At 35.9% G+C, this 13,474-nt stretch overlaps 1 long non-coding RNA gene across 1 annotated transcript; it reads right to left on the bottom strand.

The window, feature by feature from the left end:
- Window positions 1–11,541: 11,541 nt before the first annotated feature.
- Window positions 11,542–13,088, bottom strand: LOC135291526 (uncharacterized). Its single transcript, XR_010354341.1, has 3 exons — window positions 12,981–13,088; window positions 12,436–12,578; window positions 11,542–11,753 (listed from the first exon to the last, which is right to left on the bottom strand). It is a non-coding gene; the product is annotated as an uncharacterized LOC135291526 (long non-coding RNA).
- Window positions 13,089–13,474: the final 386 nt, after the last annotated feature.

Below are 13,474 nucleotides of genomic sequence, written 5' to 3'. Positions count from 1 at the left end.
TAACTGAGTGCATGTGGAATTCTTTGTTACAGGTTTAATCTCCCTGTGGATCCTGATGTTTTCACAGGGCATAAGTGGGCTACTATTTCAAGTGCAAATGTCTGTATTTGAGAAGTAACTTTGATGGTTTCTGTTTAAATCATATTTTAGATTTTGGGTTCTCAATGTGCATCACATTTTTTGATTAAAAGAAGTCAAGCCATCAAAATAAAAATGATAAAGGATCAGAAATTACTGGGCTTCATTTTAGGTAATATTTCCAAAGCAATAATAAAACACTTTACCAATCAACCAGTTAATGACCAATGTGAGTTGTTATAAGGCATTGGGTGAAGTTGACAGAGCCTAATTTATCTAGCTGGCCATTAACTCATCAATAAAATCAAATACTAGTCAAGAGTGTAAAAATTGTTCATATAAATCTCAGTTATGTTACTATTAAAATACTAAATTAGTTTTCTAAAATAATTTACTTTATCATTATCACAGTGTAATACCAGTAATTTATCACCAACACTTTATTTCAGCCACTATTGACCCAATAAACAAAAAAATTGACCTGATTGCAACCTTAAATGTGGAAGATAATTTTATAATGATCTGGGCTTCCCATATGCTCTACATAGCTTTAAGCCTGAAGAAGTTCAGTACCCAGATGTTAATTTACTAGGATACTGAAGTCAGAAACAGAATACTTTGTACCATCCACCATTTTTAGGGAATATCCTACCTGTATTTAGCTGTGACAGCTATTTGCACTTGGTAAGCATGGATTTTGAGACGATGACCAAAAATCATGCAATGTGGAACAAGTTTTATGAATTCACAGAACCACAAGAATAATGTCATACAGAAGTGGCCACATCTGTCCAGTGTGTTTCTTTGGTAATTTTGGCATTGATCTGAAACTCAAAATTAGATATTTGGCTAAATATTGTCCTAGTTCAAGCAAGAAATTACTCAGGGAACAGGACTATTTAGTCAAAATCTAAGGAAGAGACAAAATCAATGCAAGAGCCACTGCCTGCATCACTCATGAAACTGCAGCAATGGAAATCCCATTCATCTGAAAATGAGTTCAGGCTACACCTTTGCAAAGTAGTGATAAATAGGCATTAACATAAACCAATTGCCAGCAAAGATTTTTTTTTTTTTCTTTCTCCATGTCTTATTGCGGAGGACATACACCTCTTCATTTAATATTCATTTTGTTCAGATGGGATTCTGAAAGAAATTGAATGAATTTTATATAATATTTATGTAATGAATATGAATGAAGGCAAGGGGAAGGATGGGAGGAAGAAGATAATTTTAAATGTGTACCAAAATGTAGCCCATGTATCCATTTAAAATGGACTTAATGAGCATTCAAATACCGTGAAGACTTTAATTAAGAAACAAGCATTATTTAAAAAAAAAAAAAAAAAAAATCAGCTAATTTCCTAATTAAATCAACATGCACTTGTAAATGGGTTACCAGTGATTTCCTTGCCAGTGTCACTGTGTCTTTTAGGTGTAATGTATAGTTTCTAATAGGCAATTACTTGATTCTTCATGACCCAGACGTGGTATTGAACGATTAATTCAGTAATGATAGAAAAGTCATGCACACTGTCTTTTGACAAAAGGTGGTGACGAAAATAGTAAATTAGGTTAGAATGTTTCAGAAGACATGAACAATTACAGATTCAAATAAATTCACAATGGTGTCAGTGGACATTTCAGATGTCAGAATACAGATTAAAATCTTTTAAGTCCAGTTTGACACTGTGTAATATATTACCTAACATTTCTCTGTATTTTTTTCAAAACAATGCCTCAGTGAGACAATTTCAATAATTTATTTTTCCAAAAGAAATTTAATAAATAATTTTTTTTTTTTAAAAAAGGGGAAAAATAATTTAAATAATCTAATTAACCAAGTTTGCTAAAGCAGTGCAACAGAAAAGGAAATGGAATCCAAATCTCTCAGGACACCTGCTCCATGCAACAGGCTGCATTTTTACTGAGGATTTGCTCTACCCTTCAAAATACTTAAAAAGAAAACCTGTCTAAATAGCAAATTTTGCCTTAAAAGAAATGTTGTCCAAATAACCAACTTACATTGACAATGTATAGTGGAACACAGCTCAGTTGACTGCTGAGCAAGTCCTCTGTAAACGAGGCATGCTGATGGAGAAAGATTCTAGACTGGACATGAAACACAAAACTTAGCACCACATGATTGCTCAGACTAGAAGAGGCTGGAACTGTTCACAAAAAATAGCTTGTCCTGATTATTGAACTCTTGTAGAATTTCTCCCATGACAATCCCTTCTATTTGGTAGCATTACAGCAGCACAGTGCTGAAAATTTGTAATTCTTTTTTCTCTTGCTTCCCTCAAATCTATAAAATTTTATCACATCCAGAATTATTTTTCAAGCTGATAAAATAAATTACTCTAGCAGAGATGTACTGAAAAATCTGGATTGCTCATGGCATGTTGGTTAGTTCTAAATAAGATGAGTATCACTACAGGGTTCAGTTGTTAATTCTATATTAGAGAGATCCAGAAGAAAGTACTGTAAAAAGCTTTAGTGTCAAAAGACTTTAGGAGGATAATCAAGAAATGTAAATGACCTGACTTTATTGCTTTTTATTCTCCTTTCCCTTCCTTTTTTCTTTGTTTAACAAGGATCTCTTTACCCTTCTGCAGACTGTTGATGCAGAAGTCTTCTCCTTAGCACTCATCACCTAAAAGAGGCTTCACTGAGTATCCTGCCTCATTGACTTCCTTTTTCTCTTCATCTCTTTTTGAAACCTATTGACTGTTTCTTAATTTTTCTCTCCATAAGTTATTGCCTTTATGACTGAATGCCTTAATTTATTCCCCATATAATGTCTCCACACTACTGCTCCCTGTGATTTATGGTGTATGTGGTCTTCTGTTGTTTAACTCCATAAACTACTTTGGAATAAAATTCTATGAAAGTAGATATACTCCCACATGACTAATGAAGTCAGCTGCACTATTGACTCCCCATCATCTTGAAAACACACCTACACCTATTTTCAAGCATAGTCAGGTATAAAGTCTTTAAAATATTTCTCTTTTTTGTTTCTGTCACTGTTGCACTTCTACTGAAATTTCTGATTATTCTGAAAATCATCTAACACACCCCAAAGAGCTGTTAGACTTTTCCAAATTACTGCAATGCGAAGAAGAGCTATGAAACTTAATATTAATACTTTGACATGGAAGTTGGGGTTCTAGAAAATCCACAAACCTCTTGGTCCTCCACTTTAGAAAGTATATAGTAAACAGAAAAAACCTCCCGAAATATTTAGAAATAGAAAGCTTGATTAGGGACAATTCATAAATTCTAAGTGATTTCTTTGGTCTATATATTTAGATTCTGCAGAGTTCCAAAATTTCTCACTCATCACCTTGATACTGATGGAAAAAGGGCTTTTCATTAAGATATTAAACAGGGATGTAGGAGCATCCTTTACTATTATCTTAATTATTAGTCATTCCTTCTTCTCCCCTGTACACACACTTCCACAATATACACAACTAAAAATAACAGCACAGTGGTTGTTTATTTTCTGGATCTTCTAAAATACACCTGCTTGTAGCTCATCAGCTGTCATTTACTTAGCAAAAATATAATTAAGATGCTCTAATTTATATGTCAAAAAGGTTCACTGCTTCATTTGGAAAGAAGGGAGCTGAGGGAAAGAAATGCAATGTTTACGTACTAGAGATCCACAAATTTCTGAAAAGTTAAAAGCACATAAAGACATAAACTGCAAAAATTATGACAGTGTGGGCTAATACTTGTGTCTGCCTAGAGTTTTTCCAAGCAAAATCTACACGTATATTTAGGTGTTCCAAAAATCCAATAATCTAGTGTTTATGAAAACATCTGTAAAAGTTAGGTAGCTAACTCTCAAAAAAATCAATGGAGTTTTGCTACTGGCTTCAGTCACACCATCCACATGAAGTCCAAACTTCATTTTCAGGTAGCTCAGTAAACCAATTTTGCCTGTAGGGATTCTGAAATAACTTGGAGGAGTTTTTTTTCCAGGAAAATAAGCCTCCTACAATCCTATTACCTGTGTGTAACTGGTTGCTTACATGGTCAGCCAAGAAATTTCCTCAAATTATTTTTAGTGAGAGGAATTGCATTTGCTGAGGAATTTAAATTCCAAAGGTAGCATGCTCTCTACATTTGATGAAATACCCCTGGGTTGTAACTTGACCTGAGTAGTAATGCAAACTTGACCCTTTTGCAGGGGAAATCCTTGGAAAAATTATATTCTGACCCCAAAGCATCCTTGTTAGATCTTTAGTATCAGGTAAAACATGTCAATACGATGTTGGTTGAACTTGCCTTTGGTCTCCTTGCTTGTTGCCATACCCTACAACCTGGCTGTCCTATTGACATATGACAGGACTGGAGACTCAGAAGGAGGTCATTTGTCACACAGGCAAAACATTTACAGTTAACTATTTTTCAACATTTACAGTTTATATTTACATCCAGCATAGGTCCTTTCCGTCTTTGGGATCACACTTGTGCTGTAGAGGTTTTCAAGCACTGTCTGGGAGCACATGTGCAAGAATAGGATTCTAGAAACAAATATAGGCCATTCCTTTCCAACATATTTCTCAAATTTCAACAAAGTCCGTGGATCTAACTACACTTATGTTAATGCCTTTGGGGGTTATTTTTGGTTACTTTGTTTTTATTTCATCTATTACAGATCAAGGGTGTATCTTTTTTCTCTGGAGATTTAGAAATTCTTCCAGCACTCTTTCAGAGTATCACAAAACATTTTCAGTCATTCTCAGTTGATTTTGATTGTCATGATCAACAGAAGAGGAAATTAGAATTCGGGACAGGTATTTTAAATGCACCACTTGAACAATCTCAAGCACACCCATGTCTGCAAATTTGTAAGGGACAAGGAATTGGAGCAGGTCTCTGGCAGGATGTCAGCTCTGCCAGGAAGCTGACAATAGCAGGTTGTGAAAGGTGCAGGGTCCAGGGCTGCATCAAATTTAATAAAATAAAGATTATGCTCCTGGAGACACATAATGGTCTTCAGCAGCACATAGAAATGTTGTGCCTGTGACAAACCTGGGGGAGATATTTGATTTGGAACACGAAACTGCATTATTTTCTACCTTTCTGCTAAAGGTTTTGCAGAAGAACCTGAAAAATACTTTGGCCCCTGGCACCCCTTTGACTTCTCATTATCATCAGAATACAGAGTAGCTTAAGAACTGTTTATAGTGCAGACATGCTCTGAGGGCCTGTGATGGGACTTCTTTCCCCAGCCTCATGCAACAGAGCTTCAGTGGAACAACAGTTTTGACTAACTTGTCCTCACGGAGTGATCATAGTGTGATTGGTCAGATGGTTTAATTTAATTTTTTTAATGGAGCAGGAAAAAAGCAAACTACTCTTAGAACATAAACTATGTTATGCAGCACTAATCAGGACTTTGGGTTTGAAATCATGGTTTGTAGAAGCAAATGATAAGTTTACAGACGTTTGTTATCAGAGCTGTTCTCTCCTTTCTGTGCAGGGCCAGTAAAATCCCAGTATGCAAAATTTTCTGCTTGCGTTGTCCACTTCAGACACCTATGCAAGATGCCAGCCCAGCAATCTCTGCCACAACATTTTTTCTTTGCTATGGAAAAGAGCTCAGTTTATGACATAGCAGATGCCCAGTTCCACCCTCCTCTCTACAAGGCCATTACACATGTTTTTAACAAGAAAGATTTTATTCCGTAAAATTCACACAAAACTGTAGCTAAAATATTTTGTCATCTAATAAACCTCTATACTACCAATCTGGGCTTAAGTGATGAGAAAAGTAAACTCACCCACCGCTCAGAAGGCGAAAGTTTCAATCAGAAAATGAAACTTTGAGAAAATAATGTAAAAACACACATTGCGTTGCAGGTGTGGAGGAAATGCCTGGGTGGTTTCAGTTGTTAACCAAAGAGACAACTCCCAAGGACTGTCCTGTGTCACTGCCTCTCCCTTTCCTCAGTGAGCTGCCCTTCTGGCTGAGGCTTACCAAGACTTCCCAATACAGTGGCCCAGAGAAATAATTTCACTTTTTTTGTTGTTGTTTGTTTGTTAACTGATCAGCTCTCACTATGCAACAAAAACCAGTGCAAGTGTGTACAAAACTAGTGGCCATTCTAATGGGGAGAGTGCTAGAGTAGATGGGAAGGGACTGTCACTTTCTGCTGGAGTCAGGAGTACATGAAAATGTACCCAACTGTGTAGTTTCTAATCAGGAGTGGTTGAGTTGTATGGCCAAAGCACATTTAATTTATAAAGGCATTTGTACTCCTGATACTCACTGGTTGTGGCAGAAAATAGAACACTGCTAAGAACCTGGTTATAATATTTCATTCTCAGCTGAAACTTTAGACACCCTTGTGATGACCAATGCTTCTGCCACAATTAGCTACTAAATTTTGAGCAGTCTGTTAAAAAACAGTGGATTTTGTGAATGATCCTTGTAATGATTATAAATCTGGAAAAAAACAAGGAAACTGAAATAAATGTATATACTCCCTGGGTAGTGATGGAATGTAACACTATCTTGCCCTATTAATAATCTGTCATTTCTAATGAGGCCTGCTGATATCCAATAAATGTATAGAGTAAGGTAAAAATATGAGTACAAGTTCAATGAAGAAAAGATGTATTAACTCTGTAAATAGCTACATACTCAATTAAATCTGAGCTGACAACAAGAAAATAAAAAAAAAAAAAACCCTTACAAATCTGTCATCTGTTCTAGCTGGAAGGTGATTTAGGTTATCCTCAGTTCCGGTTGTGTAGAAGACAAATTGTATTGGGTTCCCATGACAAGGTCTTGGTGTGAGGGAGGCTATAGGGGTGGCTACAATGAGAAGCTGCTGGAAGTTTTCTGATATCTGATGGATCCAGGGCTGAGCCCATCAAGGAGGGTGGTGCTGCCCAGCCAAGGTGCTGCTCATCAAGGCTGTCTTAATGATCATTTCTGTGATCTTTGTGCAGCCTGAGAAGATATGGAGAATGCTCCAAGACAAGTCAGTACTGCCCATGAGGGTAACTGGAGTCATGACATGCTCCTGAAGGCAAGGGTAACTCAGGTTGTTGTTAATTAATTCCTTGTGTCTGATTAGAGTGAAAAGTTTGATGTTTGTAAATATATCTGTATTTTTGAATTTGTTTGTAATGGAAAGCAGGTGTGTAGCCATTTTGGTTATTATTATGGTCATATTAGTAATATGACAATATGAAAGCATAAAATATCATTTAATAAAGGGATATAGGGGAAAGAATGGAAGAGCAGCAATATATGCAATCACCACCCGTGGATTTAGAACAAGACTTGATTGTCACCTCTGAAAAAAGCGATGATCAAACATCTTGATCCATTGAGAGTGGAGATGGGAATCTCATAAAATACAAACTCCAGTGGATTAGTATAGGCTCAGACTCAAGTGGGAATGCTCAAGAACCTCCTCTGGTGAGGGGAGTAAAAAATATCTGTCTTTTGATCGTATGCAGTCCTCTGGTTAAAGAGTCAAAAATGAGTCAGGGGATGTTTGTGGGGTTTTTGATGGTTTCAGCCAATATTAAACCAAATACAGACCAACAGAAATATAGACAAAAAATAGAGTCCACATTATTTAACCTATATTTTTATATTAATTAAGAACTTTTAATTTCTATTTTGTGTTTTAGATATGACTTATTAATTTTGATTACAATTATTATAATTAGGAGATTATATGCATTAATTTGAGACCACAGACCATAACTCTAAACCACCAAATCTTGGAATGGTGCTGGTTCATGGACTTAGAGAGAGGTATGTCCCAAGCTTTTCTTTTGTTCCCAGATTTTTCCATATATCTTGGGATAGTTTAAGAGGCACGGGAATAGCCATATATTGAATATATTTTTCTTTGGACTTTATTCTTAACAAGGTTGAAAATTTAACATACATATCCTATACTCCTGCAAAATTTCCCTATTCATTTAACTATCAAATTATTGTAATCTACTACAATTTCCCTCCTCACTCCTTCCCCTCTTTTTTCTGCAGTTTGTCATGCAGCTGATTTCTCAGTTCTGAAACATGATGGACTGAAGCAATTTAGGTGCAATATATATGCATTTTTTTTCCTATTTGTGATTGCATTGAATACTGTGGGAAGACTCCTGATAAACAAATGAGAATAAGAAAGAAAGTTCCTTTGTGAAGTCAGGCATAACTGTGAAATCCAGTTGAGCTATTAGAGTGCATCTGTCTTTATACATATAGTACGAAATGAATGGAGATGCTTACAAAATTTATATTAAATGTCACAGGTTCAAACCTACTTAGATACAGTAAAATAGAAGCTCAGAGTTGAAGGAATTAAAGTTGTTGTAGTTTCTTGGTTTAACACAAAATGGATTCATCATCACATTTGCAACATGGCTGTAAACTTAAGTTAGATCTCCTTGTTCTTTAATGGGTTCTTTTTAAATATGTGTCAGTCTGTGTTGTCGTCACAGAAATGAAAGGCAAAAGGAAAAGCTCAGGCATATGTGGGGAGGAAACATGAATTCTGCTAGATCAAAGTTAATAAAAAACAAATAGGAAGGGACATGTAGGGTTGGGCCAAAATAATCTTCCTTCAAGTGGCTTGTAGGAAAAGCATTGGTAACAAGTGAACATGACAATTCCACAGTAATCATGTATTTCCCTGGCATGGCCTGAAATTCACTGATACAGAAACTTCCCACAGCACTAATGTGAAAGAGATTTTTGCTTTTGCATATGCTCATAGCTCTGTATACTATTATTGTATAGTTACATAGTTTCTTAGCTAGCTTCAGTACTTTTTTAGGAAAACACATTCCTGGAATCCTATTGTAGTCCTGTTTCATCAGTGAAACAAGGCCTTGTCACTTTCCCATGTATTTAGACATAAACAGTGTGGGGCTGGAAGCAGAGGGGGAACCTTCAGTAGGGGGCTGAACCAAGAGGGAAATTACTTCATCAACTGTGTTTCTAACTTGGGATTCTTGTCAATTATGCCAATTTCCTACATTTATCAAATTGTTGAATTCCTATATCACATGTGCATTGCAACATAAGTGTACCTGGAGGACGTTCATGGTCATATCACGGTCATAATAAATAGTAAACTTTTTTTTTTTTTCATTTTAATCTTGTTTGGCTTGTGATTTAAAGGTGGATAAGGCATCAGCAACACAAAATCCCACAGACTGGAAGGGTGTGCAGAGGTCACCTAGACCAACCTGCTGCCAGGAGTGGGTACTATTACAAAGGACTGCCCAGGGCTATGTTTGGTCAAGTTTTTTGATCTCTTCAAGGACAGAGATTTTATGAGTCCTTGCTGGGGCATACAAGCACCCTCATGCTAATTTTCTTTTTAATTTATATCTAATTGAAATAGTATATTTTTTTTCTGAAAAGAGTCTGGCCCTTTTTTCTCTGCATTTTTCCATTACATAGCAAGCTAAATATGCCTAAATGCCTAAAACAGTAGATTTTTAAAAAATAAAATGTAAACAGATATCACCATAACCTAGATATATGCTTCTCAGAGCCTAGATTTTTAATTAATCTTAATTTTGGTCTAAATTATGAAGCATTAATCTAATTTACTTTTAAATCTCTTAGACTTTAAAAGGCCTTAATATCTATTGTGTTATATCAAATAACATTGAGGCTGTAGCTTCAAGTAGTTGAAGACAAGCAACATCTGATTACTTTTGGAAGACATATGTAGGTCATTTTTTGAAAGATGCAAATAAACCAGCCTATGCTTATGTAAAGCTGTTTGGCCTTAATATCTAAAATACACTGTGACTAATTCAGCAAATCATTAACTTCTTCTCCACTGCTGGAACCAGAGAACTCACAACTCAGACTGAAAGATCTGACACCAAAAGCATTTTAAAGTTATGGGATGATGAATACAAAGAGTAATGGCTGTGATTTCCAACAGACCTTTCACAAGTGAGTGATCTGTATTTACATTAGCACTCAGATGATTTAGAAATGCCAAGATGCCACATTTCAATTTAATGATATACACATATCAGGAGATTTTTTTATTCAATATATCATATCTATAAGCTTTTGCAGTGTGTTTTATATGCAATAGGAAATGAGTAACAAATTAAACCACAGTCAGAAAGCAATCAATGGACAATATAAGGAAAATAAGTCTATGTTTCAGTTATTATTGCTGTCAATGTCCATCTTTGTATTCTAGAAGGAGTCTGGGTTCTTGAAAGATGAAGGAAATTTTTAGATATTTATCACAGTTAATTCCATTCTCAACTTTTATGCATCAAAATGTTAAGAAATTACAAAAATATTTTCAGTGAAAAAGTTCCTAATATGCAGAAACATATGCTTTCCTCAAGGGGCCTCTGGCAGTTTTTATAATGCAACTTCTGTCATTTTACCCATATCAAACTTTCAAATCAAATCAATGGAATCTGCTTAGTTAGTTAAAAAAAAAAAGTTTAAATATATATTAGGAGGAATAAAACAGTCTATTTTTGTTTTCCTACTACAAAATATTAACTTTTTAATAATGCATGAAGCATTAATCTACCTACAATAGATGAGGCATAACATGGCTAATGGACCAAAATTGACAGCTAGCTGACCAGTATTTCTCAACTTCTATTAACATGCAAATAGATCTCAGAGGAATATTTTTGCTTCCAAAAGCTTGCTACCAAGAAAGAAGTGAACAAAAGAAAACCCCAACAAAAGGGAAGGGAAGGGAAGGGAAGGGAAGGGAAGGGAAGGGAAGGGAAGGGAAGGGAAGGGAAGGGAAGGGAAGGGAAGGGAAGGGAAGGGAAGGGAAGGGAAGGGAAGGGAAGGGAAGGGAAGGGAAGGGAAGGGAAGGGAAGGGAAGGGAAGGGAAGGGACCACCAAAGACATACAAAAAGAAAACCAGCAGTGTAGCAGGATTCAAGTTTTTACACATAATGGTATCTAGAAATCTAATTTTTAAAACCACCTATCTTTAGATGAATCTGTGTTACAGAGCTCTGAATTAACAACTTTTAAAAATCTTTACATGCAAATACATGCAGAGATTTAAATGTAAGGTTCCCAATCAGTAGATGAAGAGAAGACTAAAAATACCTGGAATTAATTTAATGAATGATAGCTCATAAACATTTTTCTGCCAGAAAGAAGGCATAGCATCACTCTAGAAAAGTTCATGACTCTTGTTGCTAAGGGTGAAATTAGAAATATGAAACTAGTCTAAGAAACCCTTCTAAATCATCTGAGAGAGAGCAAAATGAAGCAACCCTTCTTCTAAAGAGCCTGGTATTAAAATACATGTATTAACTGTTTTTAGAACAGAAGAGGTTAAGGCCTTTAAATAATTTTCTAATAAGTTAAAGTTTTATCTTTCTCTTGTAGAGTTCATTTACTCTACTTGCAAGCCTTTCTTTGTGCATCACTAATATAAGTAATTTACATTCCTGAAGTCAGTTGTATGTAGAGGAAAGATCCATTTTATTTTGAATAGAAAAGGTCACATGAAAAATCAAAACATACAGAGTCCTAATGGACAGAAATGACAGCGTTCTTATTCTTCTCCATGATGACATAATTTCATTTCGGGGGACAGAAGAGCTTTCTTTACTTTTTTCCTTTTTTCCCAGATGAATATCTTTTGACAGAAAACCTACAATTAATACTATAGAAAAACGATATGTAATTAATTGCATCAAAGTGGTATGAGCTATATGAGCATTAACTTTGAGTGATGTGCAAGCCTTGCTCTGCTACTGCTATCAGCTCAGTGATTTTATGATTCCTGTCAGCAATGGATGATAAAACAAAGAAGATAAAGAGAACTAGGCATATTTCTCCTTTGTTACAGCAGAGAAAGGGCTAGTTTAAAGAGACAGGCAATTTAGTGGGTTTGAAAGACATGCTGAACCTAATTACAATGTTCTAATCAATCCTTATTCTTTTAAGTTTTTATTTTCTATCATCTCAGAGGCTTAATTCTTTCTGGATACTTTCCAGCAATTCTTTGAGAGACTAATACCTCTAAAAAAAGCTCAAACCCCAAAAAGCCATTTTAAAATACCAACAAACAACAAAAAACTCTGTGCTCTGTTGAAAGTTTTAAACTCCTATCATAGAAACTCTGCTATCATACAGAAAAGCTAAAAGATAAGAATTAATCAGTTACAGAATCCAGTTTCTCCTTAAAATGATCCCTGTGTCATCTACCAAAAGTACTTCTTGGCCCCCTAAATACCTAAAATGAGAAATACAGAAACATAAATTCTCATCAGCCTCTCCTGCAAAGGAAAAGGAAAAAGAATAGAAAAAAGAAGCAAGGAAAAGAAACAAGAATAAATACTGACTTGACTTTCTGTCCTTGTGTCAGGCATCATCAAAAATGAACTGCAGCTGCCAGCACCAAGCTGGTGATTTGCATCAGCTCTAAGCAGGATCACCAGAGTGACGACTGTGGGAACTTCAAGGCTTGATCTGAAGGGATGCTAATCTGAAGTCATAATTCAGGTTTTTAGTAAGAGAAGCAGGTAAGGTTATTGAACGAACCAATTCAAATAACAATGGTGCATCTTAATTTTTAGATGTCGTTTCTTCATCCAATTAAAGTAAGGTATTTGTGGGGGTAATAGATAATGCCTCCAGACTTTCAAATCTCTATTTTTTCTTTTTTTTTTTTTTTCTGTATTCAGAGTTCTAGAACCTGAGTAAGGCTATTGCTAACAACTAGAATTACATAGGGGCTTTAATAAGATGTCTTGTGTCGGGCTGATACTGGCTGGATGCCAGGTGCCCACCCATGTTGCTCTGTCACTCCTTTCTTCAGCTGGACAGGGCAGAGAAAATATAATGAATGACTAGTGGATAAAGATAAGGGCAGGGAGACATCACTCACCAATTACTGTCACAGGCAAAACAGACTCAAATCAGAGAAATTTACTTAAATATAACCAAATTAGAGTAGGTAAAAAAATATATACCCAAATCTTAAAACACCTTCCCCCCTCACCCTCCCTTTTTCACAGGCTCAAATTCATTGGTGACCTCCCTCCCTCCTCCCCACCAGAGGCATACTGGGATGGGAAATGGGGCTGTGCTCCTTATCTCTGCTATTCCTTCCTCATCACATTCTTCCCCTGCTATAGCATGGGTCAATCACATAGGGCTCAGTCCTTCAGGAGCAGGCTGTTCCACAGTGGGTCCTGCATGTCTTGCTATACAAAAAAATCCTGCTGCTGTAGGCTTTCAGTACAGGTACTCTCACAAAGCCTAATGGAAGGATTGTTCCTGTTTAATTACTAAAATATAAGTGTGTATACTGAAGGATATGTCTGAACTTAGTAATTTTATCTCGGATTGGATGGTGGAATCAAGACATTTGGGCTGTAA

This window comes from Passer domesticus, chromosome Z, assembly GCF_036417665.1.
Source record: "Passer domesticus isolate bPasDom1 chromosome Z, bPasDom1.hap1, whole genome shotgun sequence".
Lineage (NCBI taxonomy): Eukaryota > Metazoa > Chordata > Aves > Passeriformes > Passeridae > Passer > Passer domesticus.
This window is presented reverse-complemented; position numbering and strand designations above follow the sequence as displayed.